A 13,370-nucleotide genomic window follows, 5' to 3' on the forward strand; every position below is an offset into this window, starting at 1 on the left:
TTTATTATATTTTTCATCAGGGGGACTCAAAAACACCATGTATACATTTTTCCTTGATTTTGTATATTCTGTATTAGTGAAAGTCATATTCAGTTTGAAGTTATGACAGAGATGTGACCAATCTAAAGGAAATCTATAGAGAAATATAAGTCTCTGGTGGTTGTTTTTTCCCCAAATTTGATTAATTGTGGAGCTACTTCTTCAGGTATAAAGGGAATGAAGCAAATTCAATATAGTTTGCTTCCTACCTTTGATATTATAACACAAGTTTATCATAAGAGCAAAAGACACTGAGTAATTATAGTTGACAAATATAACTGTCTACTGTTAGCAGAGGTAACTGTGAATTACATGTTACTGTACAAATATTGCTTTTTCTCCCTCTGTAATTTGAAATTAGCTTCCAATTTAAAACTCTCAGGCACATGGCAAGTTTCTTAACATAATATTGCTTTTTTATAAATCATATAATTATCAAAATTTTTAAGTTAATGGGCAGTTTAAAAAATATAAGTAAAAAAACCATTTAATTAGTAGAAAAGCATTATCTGTACAAAATCATTGGAACTCTATTAGACTCAGTTTAGCTTAGGCATTAAAATGTGTGTGTGTGTGTGTGTGTGTGTGTGTGTGTGTGTGTATATATATATATAGTGACGTACTAGTCTATGTTTGGTAAAAGTCCAGACCAGCACTGTCTACTAGAAGTTTCTGCCATTATGGTGGATACTGAACACTTAAACATGGCTACAAATATTAAAATACTAAACTTTAGGGGCGCCTGGGTGGCTCGATCGTTTAAGCGTCTGACTTCAGCTCAGGTCATGATCTCTCGGTCCACGAGTTCGAGCCCCGCGTCGGTCTCTGTGCTGACAGCACGGAGCCTGGAGCCTGCTTCAGATTCTGTGTCTCCCTCTCTCTGACCCTCCCCCGTTCATGCTGTGTCTCTCCCTGTCTCAAAAATAAATAAAACATTAAAAAAATTAAAATACTGAACTTTATTTTTGGCTAATTTATATTTAAATATAAGTAGCCACATGTGACTGGTAAATACTGTATTAGGCAGCACCAATCCATAGTATAATTTGTATAGCTGGAATGCTGTTGAGTCCGGAGCATGGTATACATTATGTTGTTTCCATTATAAAATTTTGTTTGTTTAACATTTATTCATTTTTGAAAGGCAGAGAGAGACAGAGCGCGAATGGGGGAGGGGCAGAGAGAAAGGGAGACACAGAAACAGAAGCAGGCTCCAGGCTCCAGGCTCGAGTTATCAGCACAGAGCCCGATGTGGGGCTCGAACTCATGGCCCACGAACTCATGACCTGAGCCAAAGTCAGCCACGTAACCAACTGAGCCACCCAGGCGCCCCAATGTTTCCATTATAAAATTAGTTCTGTCAATCTTCATAAAGTCCTTAGATATCCTAGTATAACATCTGTTGAAGATTGATTAACAAATGTAAACTGACAATAGGTAGTCCATCTAATTATGGGAAGACAGTATATTCTATTCCTCTATTCATTCTCAATCTACCTCTGCACAGAGTAAAGATATAAAGGAGAGAAAATCACTGTTGAACTTATACTCCTTCAAAAATATAAGATATACTGAGACATGTAAATAACTTAACAAAATTATGTATTTTTTCTATGTAAGTTATCCTATATTGCCCTCAAGTGTTTAGTCTATTAAAATGTGTATCCTGATTTTGTCACTTCTTAACCTGAGGATAAAGTATTGAGTTTGAGTATTTGGGTTTATTTTTATGTTTTAGCTTTTGTAGAGACATTATGTAACATGTTTTTCAAGTGCATATGCTTAAGAATATAAATATATGAATTAAATAAAAATGAGGAATTATTCATCTACATAAAAAACTGTGATACTTCAAGCCATTTCATTCAGCTACACATATGAAGAGATGACTGGCCATAACTGGTGAGCTGAAATACACAGAACTATAAGAGTGTATGTTATACAAATATGTCAGGGACTCTCTAAAAGAACTTTTATAAATGATGCTACAATGTTCTTTTTTAAACTTTCCATAAATAGGCCTTAAATATATTAAGTTGACAAAAAATAGAGAACAATCGTCTACCTTCCCTATTAGACAGCAATATTTTTTTCTACTTGAAATGCCATGTAGACAGATATCCATTACAATGAACATTCCTTATTTCTTCCCTGGTCACCACCTGAGCTAGAACTGTTCATGAAACATGAAATCCTCTCAATTCTTTATTATCATGTAAATACTTAATTACTTAATATTCTAATCAAATTCTCTTTTAGCATTATACCATTGACATCTTATATGTGAATATGAGATTCTAAAACTATCTAGTATTTTCTCTTTAATTTTTTCATATCATATATTATCAAAAAGTATAAATAATGTCTTTCTTTAGATCTAATTAAGAAATTGGAGATAAATCTTTTCTCCGTATTGATTAGAGCTCTCTGAACACTTAACCCAAATTGCAATGTATCACCATGTATTCCTTAAAGAATGAAAAAGGATCAATAGACCTTCAAAGTACTAGTTTACTAGCTTCTTTGCTGTAGAGAAGCAGAGAAAAGTGCTAGAAAAACACTACAAAACAATGATAATGTCTCAGGCCTGTTTCAGTAAGAAGTAGAAGAGGCAAAATTTTTACCTTGCTCTCTACAGAATACAGTCACAACATGCATGTAATAAATGTATTGAACCTTATCTATACAAATAAGTATTCAAACAAGGAGAAAATAAATCATGATTGTCAAACACTTGGCATTCCAAAACCATTTAAAGAAAATATAAATCTATTAAAATAACAAATAAGTCCAAAAAAAAATTGTTCTTCTTATCTATGGAATCTCAGAGAAGCATTTACCATCTTTTTTTAAAAAAAATTTTTAAACATTTATTTATTTTTGAGACAGAGAAAGACAGAGCATGAATGGGGGAGGGTCAGAGAGAGAGGGAGACACAGAATCTGAAACAGGCTCCAGGCTCTGAGCCGTCAGCCCAGAGCCCGACGCGGGGCTCGAACTCACGGACCGCGAGATCATGAGCTGAAGTCCGCCGCTTAACCGACTGAGCCACCCAGGTGCCCCTACAATCTTTATTTTTATTCACTATTTTTATTTTTGGCTAGGCAGATGGTTTTAAGCTTTTATCCAAGTGCCCACAATTCTCTTCAGACTAAAAACAAAAAAAAGATGAGAATCCAGCTTTAAGGATGTGGATAAAAATATAAAATAATAATAAGCAGATAGTAAATTTTACACATCACATGGCAGGAGTCACTAGCAAGCAATTGGTAGTAAAAGCTGAAGAAGGCTTAGAATCTAAGTGATTTTACTAACTCATGGTTTCTACTCTTAAGGAGCAAAGCAAAAATAAATAAATAAATAAGTAAATTAGATATAGAAGAAAGGTTTCTATGTTTTAATTACTTTGAAGTTTAAATATTTTTAAAATTAGAAAATTAATCAAATATATATTATACAAATATATAAAGAAAATGAAAACTGATTAAATTTAATTTATAAAAGCTATATAAAGAGTTAATAGTAAAACAACACTCTTTTTTTTTTAACGTTTTTTTTTATTTTTGAGGACAGAGAGAGACAGAGCGTGAACGGGGGAGGGGCAGAGAGAGAGGGAGACACAGAATCGGAAGCAGGCTCCAGGCTCTGAGCCGTCAGCCCAGAGCCCGACGTGGAGCTCGAACTCATGGACTGCGAGATCGTGACCTGAGCTGAAGTCGGACGCTTAACCGACTGAGCCACCCAGGCGCCCCAAAAAAACACTGTTTAAGTCCTTCCTAGGTATTAGACCAGATTTAGCACTTCAAATGAATTAATTCACTCAATCCTAATGATACATTAATGTATTAGTTACTATTACTATCCTCACTTTACGGATTGGAAAACTGACTAGGTGGTTGGCAACTTTGCCGAAGATGCAAACACTGGGAGGTGCAAATGCGTAAATTCAAATGTAATCAGTGAGATTGTAGACCCTCATCTTTAACCCTTTTGTTCCACAGCTTCATGATCCCTTGAAAATTCCGGTTAACTCTACTAATTCCAATCTTTTTTTCCTCTTCTAAATAATTATTTGGTAGGTATATTCTAATTGAATCCTATCTGTGCCATATAAACAGTTACTCATTTATTTGTTCAACAAACACTTTTTGAAGTAATTATATGAAAGGCCATGAGCTAATCACTGGATTTATAGCACCGAACTATAATGTCATTGTATCTACTCTCACGAAGCTTATAATTTATCCACACCATAGATAAATATATAGTCACATAAATATAAGAATTAAAAAATAAGAGACTCATTTTTTTCCATGGTAAAAGTAAATTGAGTACTATGCTGAACAACAGTGGTGAGACTGGACATCCCTGTCATTCTTCTGACCTTACGGAAAAAGCTTTCAGTTTTTACCCATTGAGGATGATATTAGCTGTGGATCTTTTATATATGGCCTTTTTGATGCTGAATTGTGTTCCTTCTATCCCTACTTTCTTGAGGGTTTTTACCAAAAAAGGATGTTGTATTTTGTTAAATGCTTGTTCTGCATCTATTGAGGGAATCATGGTTCATATCCTTTCTTTTATTAATGCAGTGTATCACATTGAACTGAATTGTAGTGTATCATATTGAACTACTCCTGCAGCCCAGGGGTAAACTCCACTTGATTGTGGTGAATAATTCTTTTTAATGTCCTGTTGGATTTGATTTGCTAGTATCTTGTTGGAAATTTTTGCATCCATGTTCATCAGGGATATAGGTCTATAATTTTACGTGGACTTTTTGTCTGATTTTGGAATCAAGGTCATGCTGCCTCATAGAATGATTTTGGAAGTTTTCCTTCCATTTCTATACTGGGATTCTTAGCTTCATCAATCAGACAACGAAAGAAATATAAGTCATCCAAATTGGCAAGGAAGAAGTCAAACTTTCACTCTTAGCAGATGACATGGTACTCTATGTGGGAAAACCCAAAAGACTCCACTAAAAATGTTAGAACTGATACATAAATTCTGCAAAGTCACAGGGTATAAAATCAATGTACAGAAATTTGTTGCATATCTATACACCAATAATGAAGCAGCAGAAAGAGATATCGAGGAATTCATCCCATTGACAATTGCACAAAAACCCGTAAGGTACCTAGGGATAACCAAGAAAGGGGTAAAACAACTATAATCTGAAAACTATAGAACACTTAAAAAAGAAATTGAACAAATGGAAAACAAAACAAAACAAAACAAAACGTTCCATGCTCATGGATTGAAAGAACAAATACTGTTAAAATTCTATGCTACCCCAAACAGTCTACACATTCAATGCAAACTCTATTAAAATACCACCAGCATTTTTCACAGAAATAGAATAAACTATCTACAATTTGTATGGAACCAGAAAAGACCCTGAATAGCCAAAGTAATGTTGAAAAAGCAAAGCAAAGCTGGAGGCATCAAAATTCCAGATTTTAAGCTGTATTATAAAGTGGTAATCAGCAAGACAGTGTGGTACTGGCACAAAAACAGACACATAGATCAATGGAATAAAATAGAGAACCTAGAAATGGACCCACAACTACATGATCAACTAATCTTCAGCAAAACAGAAAGAACAGCCAATATAAAAAACACAGTCTCTTCAGCAAATGGCATTGCAAAAACTGATAGTGACATGCAAAGGAATGAAACTGGCCCCATTCTTACATTACACACAAAAATAAATTCAAAATTGATAAAAGACCTAAATGTAAGACAAGGAAAAATCAAAAACGTAAAGGAGAACACAGGCAGCAAACTCTTTGGCCTCGGCTGTAGCAACTTCTTACTAGACAGCTCCAGAAGCAAGGGAAACAAAATAAAAAAATGGGCTTTTAGAACTTCATTAACTAAAAAGGAAACAAACAATAACAACAACAACAAAAACACATCTGCACAGCAAAAGGAACAATCAGCAAAACTAAAAGCCAACCTACATAATAGAAGATATTTGCAAATGACATGTCAAATAAAGGGCTAGTACCCAAAATCTATAAAGAACTTATCAAACTCAATACCCAAAAAATAAATAATCCAGTGAAGAAATGGGCAGAAGACATGAACAGACGCTTCTCCAAATAAGACAAACAAATGGCTAAAAGACACATGAAAAGACACATGAAAAGATGAAGTGATGCTCAACAACATTCCTCATCAGGGAAATACAAATCAAAACCATGATTGAGATATCAGCTCACACCAGTTAAAATGGCCAAAATAAACAACACAGGAAACAATATGTGTTGACAAGGATGAAGAGAAAGGGGAACCCTCTTACACGGTTGGTGGGAATGTAAATTGGTACATCCACTCTCGAAAACAGTATGGAGTTTCCTCAGAAAGTTAGAGATAAACTACCCTATTACCCAGCAATTGCACTACTAGGTATTTATCCAACAATACAATAATACTTATTTGAAGGAGCACATGGACCTCAATATTTATAGCAGCACTATCAACAATAGCCAAATTATGAAAAGAGCCCAAATGTCCATTGACTGATGACTGGATAAAGAAGAAGTGGTGTATATTTATATAATGGAATATTACTCAATCATCAAAAATAATGGCATTTTGCCATTTGCAACAAAGTGGATGAAACTGGAGTGTATTATGCTAAGCGAAATAAGTCAGTCAGAGAAGGAAAATGCTGTATGACTTCACTCATATGTGGAATTTAAGAAACAAACCAGATGAACATAGGGGAAGGGAAAGAAAAATAAAATTAGAAAACAAAAACAAAACAGAGAGAGAGACAAACAATAAGAGATTCTTAACTATAGAGAACAAACTGAGTGTTGTTGGAGGGGAGGTGGGTGGGGAGATGAGCAAGGTGGATGATGGGCATTAAGGAGGGCACTTGTGATGAGCACCAGGTATTATATGTGAATGATGAATATCTGGGTTCTATTCCTGAAACGAATACTACACTATAAGTTAAGTTACTTTAAACAAATTTAAGAAAACATTACTCTTGGAGAAATTTAGATATCTTTTCGGTATATTGATAAGTAGCTGACTGTTGAAAGAGAATTATCCATGGGTCTCTTAAGTTTCTGTATAACTTCAGAGTAAGAAACCTAGACCATTTAATTCTAGACAATCTTTTCAAAGATGCAGGTTTTTTGTTTGTTTGTTTGTTTGTTTTAGCATTTGATTTCTTATTCCAAGATTCAACATAATTCCCTTGCTTCTTTGGACCCTCAATCATTTAATGTCCCTCTAAATAATATCTTTGTTTTATCATCTTAATAAAACTATAATATGTGAAACACTCTTATGCATTTCCACAGGAATTACAAAAATAGCCACTATAGTAGTTTTTAAAATGCAATTTTTAATTCATTTTATATACACAAAATCTTTTTAAAAGTATTTATAATCTCAAAAACTTGTTATTGCTTTATAACTGAAACGATATTATAGACTTGAGGGGAAGAAGAGTTAATAGTATAATTTGAAACTTCCACGAAAATAACAAATAAAACATAATTGCAATCTTCTGCATGATTAATAGGCTAGAATTACATCTTTAATTTCATCATGCAGTATGTTAACTATGGTCTTTTGGTTAAATAAATTTAATTTCCTAGGAGATCAAGCTACTACTACATGAATGCAGTTTCTGAATACCTCATATTATTATTTTTAATTTAATATCTACTGAATTTGATTAATGGTTTACTTTGATTAATTTTATTTTCAAAAGACCCTAGCTGAAAAACTTCATTTTATTAAATATCATTGCTTGAACAGAACAAGGTAGTGATGAGTTTCTATCTTAAAGGTGTTTTGATATATACATTACAAAAGTAAAAATATAATTTGATGTGTTTCATATTATTGCCCATAATCTTAGGAATTTTTTCTAAAATTAGGATAATATGAAATAGATTCTAAACTAAAAGAAAAAAAAAAAGATCTGAAAATATGGTATACATAGATATTTCAACCAAAGACATAAAGTACAATTCTGAGGAAAATTTTGACAGAAGTTAGAGGACTCAAAATGTTAAAGCTAATTCAATCTATTTCAATCCACCTTTAGTAAAATCCTGGCAGAGGGGATCTATTTATCTATATAAGCATTATGTCACTTTTGGAAAAGCTACTGTTAAACTAGTTGTATTTCTGAGTCATAGTCAACTTCTCCACAATTCTCTGTATATTTCAACACATTTTGAAACAAAGTGGAAACTAATAAAACATTATATAAATAATGTCAAAATTAGTAGTAATCACAAAACTACTATGTGATTATTTGTGTAAATATACAGATACACACATACTAGACATATGCCTATTATGTTTATATGTATAATACATACATTCACACTTTCATATGGTTGCCAAATAAAGATTTTCATTAGTGCATCCTCATTGCTACTGCAGTGAACAAAAGACAAAAACTCTTGCACTGATTAAGCTTATATTTAATTATATAGACAAGCAACAAAGTATTCCCAGAACCAAAGGAATGATCAAAAATATAATTACGATTAGCTCCAATTAACAGCTATAAATCATGGAATTACAATGACTTTGTTCTTGCTTTGACAGCACATATACCAAAATTGAAATGATACAGAGAAAATAAGCATGGCCCAATGCAAGGCTGAGAAGCAAATTCGTGTTGTTCCATATTAAGAAAAAAGAAATGGTAGCTATATGTGGGGTTAGATATTTTCATTAGCTTGATTGTGCCAATTATTTTTCAATGCATATGTATATCAAAACAAGTTGCACACCTGAAATATATACAGTCTTTGTTTGTCAATTATACCTCAACAAAGATGAGAAAAAATATTTTACTTATGCGGCTACCACTATTCATTCTGCCATGACAAGATGGCGTACTAACATTTATATCGTTCCATTTACTATGCTCCTTTACATATGTCATCAGGCTCATATTCTCAACAACCTGATTAGGTATATATTGCTATTGCCATTTTATTGATAAGAAAAGAAAGGCTCAGAGCTTATCAATGTCTGATATCTATAAGAAAGTAATGGGAATAGCAGTAAATATAAAGAAAGAGTAATGTCTGTATGTAAGACAATTAGTTCAAAAGGCATGTTGTATTTGAATATGTTAGGTGCTAAAAATATAAATATAGATATGATTTTAAGACCTATGTTCTAGATATATATGGAAACAATAATTATGACATAACATAATATATGGTAAGTTATACATTGTTGAAGGTAAATGGAAATGACTCATTACCAAATCCTAAAATATACTTAAAAACCTTTTTTAATGTTTATTTATTTTTAAGAGATACAGATGCGGGGTGGGGAAGGGCAGAGAGAAAGGGAGACACAGAATCTGAAGCAGGCTCCAGGCTCTGTGAGGTCAACAGAGAGCCTGACAGGGGGCTTGAGCCCATGAACTGTGAAATCATGACCTGAGCTGAAGTCAAGTGCCCCTAACTTAAAATAAAGTCTAAAAAATAATGATGACATTAGTTATTTTAACTTTGGTAACTGTACATACTTACTTTTTTTTTTTTTTTACGTTTATTTATTTTTGAGACAGAGAAAGACAGAGCATGAACGGGGGAGGGTCAGAGAAAGAGGGAGACAACAGAATCTGAAACAGGCTCCAGGCTCTGAACTGTCAGCACAGAGCCTGATGCCGGGCTCGAACTCACAGAGGGCAAGATCATGACCTGAGCCGAAGTCGGACGCTTAACCGACTGAGCCACCCAGGCGCCCCATTTTTTTTGTTTTTTTTTTTTAATTTGAGAGACAGAGACAGAAAGAGAAAGAGAGAGAAAGAGTGCTCAGAGGAGAGGGGCAGAGGGGAGAGAGAAAGAATCCTAAGCAGGATTCATGCTCCGTGTGGAGCCCGTCGTGGGTTTTCTTCCCATGATCCTGGAATCATGACCTGAGCTGAAATCTAGAGACGAACACTCAACCAACTGAGGCTCCCCAGTAACTGTACATAGATAATTATATATAATATATATTATATATATACATATATATATATAATATATAATTAGATATAGATTAGAGTAGATAAATTATATATATAATTAGATTATATATATATATATATATATATATATATATAATTAGATATAGACAACCATCAGAGCGCTAGAGAAAGAAAAGAGGTAAGAAAAGAGAAAGAGGAAGAGAGGGAAAATACATTACTACTTTCTTAACTCAAGTTATTACAAATGATTAAATTTAATAAAGACTAAACCTTTTACAAAATAATGAAATAAAAAATAATTCAGCTTATTTTTTTCTGAAATTGGGGGGTGGTAACTTAATCTTCTGTAGTAATTACAAAGAAGAGAAGAGCCACAATTCTTACCAAAATTTGATGGATAGTTGCCAAGTACGCTGGCATCTGGTTTACATTGTCTTCCTTTTTGCTTTTGTTTTTTACAGTCTTTTAATATCTTTATACTGATAGCTCTTTCAATGATCAATAATTAGAATAACAGGAATAATCACCAAACACTTGAGTAGCTGACAACATGAAATAGAAATACACACTACAATGAAATAACTAGCATTGGAAAAAAATAAAATTATAAAAATTCATTCAAATGATAGAATAGATATAATTAATATCAAGAGAGAAAGATGATAAAACATTTTGACTACTTAAAATAACAAGAGTCCTAGAGAAAAAAATTGCTTTGAGAAAATGCAATTGATTAATATAACTTCCAAGTTGAAAAAAGGAATTGTCTGTGTATTAGTAAACTGGACAAAGTGAGAATATCTAGATGCAAACATAAAAAGATACAAATAGATATAATAGATATTTAGATAGATAACAGATAGATAGCAAAGAGATAGATGGGAATTGGGAGAGGACATTCAGTTATGTGAAAGATAGACATAGAAAGAAAACACTCACAGACTTGGGGTTGTAAAAGTCAGAAGCACTGTATTTATCTTAAGAACTTAGAAAAAGCAGGGGCGCCTAGGTGACTCAATCGGTTAAGCATCCGACTTCAGCTCAGGTCATGATCTCACACTCCATGAGCCCAAGCCCAGTGTGGGCTCTGTGCTGACAGCTCAGAGCCTGGAGCCTGCTTCAGATTCTGTGTCTCCCTCTCTCTCTGCCCCTCCCCTGCTCATGCTCTGTCTCTCTCTGTCTCAAAATAAATAATAATAAAAAAATTAAAAAAAGAACTTAGAAAAAGCAACAAAAATTAGGGAAAAAATGGCACATATGTGCACCAGTGATTAGGAGGATATCCCCAAAAGAAAGTCCAGAAATCAAGCCCAGAGGTGGTTAGGTTCTTTGAAAAGATCAATAAAATTGACAAACTTTCGAGATGGATGTCACCTAAACTTTTGTATTATTTCCAATATACACATCTATCAATTCATTATGTTTTATATCTTAAACAAATGCAATGTTATATAACAAGGAAATCTCAACAAAAACTGGACACAACAAATAAAATTGAGAAAACACTGGAAAAATTGTTTTAAAAAATAAGAGAAGGAAAAAATACCAAAAATCAGACTAAACATGAGTAGTAATTACACACCAGGTGCCAGCAATCCTTTTTTTCCTTTTTTAAAGGATCAGATGGTAAATATTTTAGGCTTCTTGTTGTCACAACTCAACCTCTTGCTCTAAACTACTCAAACTGTTTCTGCTGTTGTGGCATAAAAATAGTTATAGACAATATGTAAATGATTGACCATGGCTATGTTCCAGAATGCTTTATTCATAAAAACTGGCTGACTCACAGGCCACAATATGCTGACTGCAGTTTTTTTTTTAAGAGAATTCAAGAGTAATTAATATTGCATGTCAACTATACTCAAAGAGCAAATTTTTAAAAATTTAAAAAATAAAATGAATAGGTTTATTTTTAAGAAATAATAATTCAAGAAACTTATAAACTACTTTGTGGATAATACATATACTAAAAGATAAATCGGGATATATTAAAACTTTTAGCTCAATAAATTGAAATGTACATAAATACACAATTGTCTAGAACATGTATTTTTCCAAAAGTAACCTGAAGTTAAATAGAAAAGCAGAATTGTCTATAGCAAATCCATTCATCTCATAAAGATCATTTCCAACCTTGATGGCTTTACTGGTAGATTGTTCTAAACATGAGACAATAATTCCAATATTACATATAATTTTTTGAGGCATAAAGCAGGAGGGAATGTATTCCCATTCTCTTTATTTATTTATTTAATTTATTTTTAAGACAGAGAGCAGTCAGGGAGGGGCAGAGGGAGACTGGGAGACAGAATCCAAAGCAGGCTTCACACTGTCAGTGCAGAACCCAATGCAAGGCTCAACTCACCAACTGTGAGATCATGACCGGAGCCAAAATCAAGCATCAGACACTCAACCAACTGAGCCAACCAGGCACCCCATTCTAATTCTTTTTATGAAGCTACACTAACCTTGATATCAAAACTTTCCAGGCTGGTAAAAGAAAATTAAAGTCAATCTAATTATTTTTTAAAAAAGAAAATCTTAAAGAGTATCAAGCAGAAATCAACAATGCATTTAAAAAAAATGTGGCATCATGGACAAAAAGGTTATTCAAGAAACCGTGGAAAAGCAATGGTGGCTTCATACGAAATTATCAATCAATGTGTTGCACTGAAACCAAAGAATTAACAAATTATAAGCTTACTTTATGCCATGGTCTTAAACAAAGTAAGCTTATATTTTTCAACCTACAAATAATGGAGAATATGCTGAACTTGATGAAGTCTGTTTTCAAAAATCCTTTGAAAAACATAATACTTAATGATGAAATGCTAAAATATTTCCTTTGAGATTGGGGATAAGATAAACATCAATATCGTAAATAATTCTAAATTTATCATATTGGAGATCTTAGACATGGCGGCAAGATTTTTTAAATTAAGAAAATGATTAGAAAAGGGAGAACAAATGGTCATATCATGGAAGCTATTTTTATGCACACAGAAAATTCAAAGAATCATTGGATATGTTGTGCTAATTAACAACAACTTTTACCAAGATTCTTTAACACAAACTCATATGTGAAAATCAACTGCATTTCTATATATGAGCTACAAACACTAAGTAAAATACCACAGATACAACAATAGAATTTTAAAATCAAGTTTATTAAGAATAAGTCTAACAAAAGTCTTCCAGATCTTCTAGAAAACAACAAAAAGCTTAATGACATAATAAAGATGACACAAATGCATTGAGAGTTTTGTCATTATTAGGTTGGAAAAGAAGTTAAAGAAGTCAAAGAAGTCATTTCTCCTCTAAATCATCTTTATCATCAATCCATCCCAAGCAAAAG

At 33.0% G+C, this 13,370-nt stretch overlaps 1 non-coding gene across 1 annotated transcript; it reads left to right on the forward strand.

Annotated features, from left to right (window-relative positions):
• The first annotated feature begins 8,612 nt into the window (after window positions 1-8,612).
• On the forward strand, window positions 8,613-8,716 carry LOC115513203. The gene has a single exon (XR_003968613.1). It is a non-coding gene; the product is annotated as a U6 spliceosomal RNA (small nuclear RNA).
• Window positions 8,717-13,370: the final 4,654 nt, after the last annotated feature.

This window comes from Lynx canadensis, chromosome B1 (assembly GCF_007474595.2).
Source record: "Lynx canadensis isolate LIC74 chromosome B1, mLynCan4.pri.v2, whole genome shotgun sequence".
In the NCBI taxonomy this organism is placed as follows: domain Eukaryota; kingdom Metazoa; phylum Chordata; class Mammalia; order Carnivora; family Felidae; genus Lynx; species Lynx canadensis.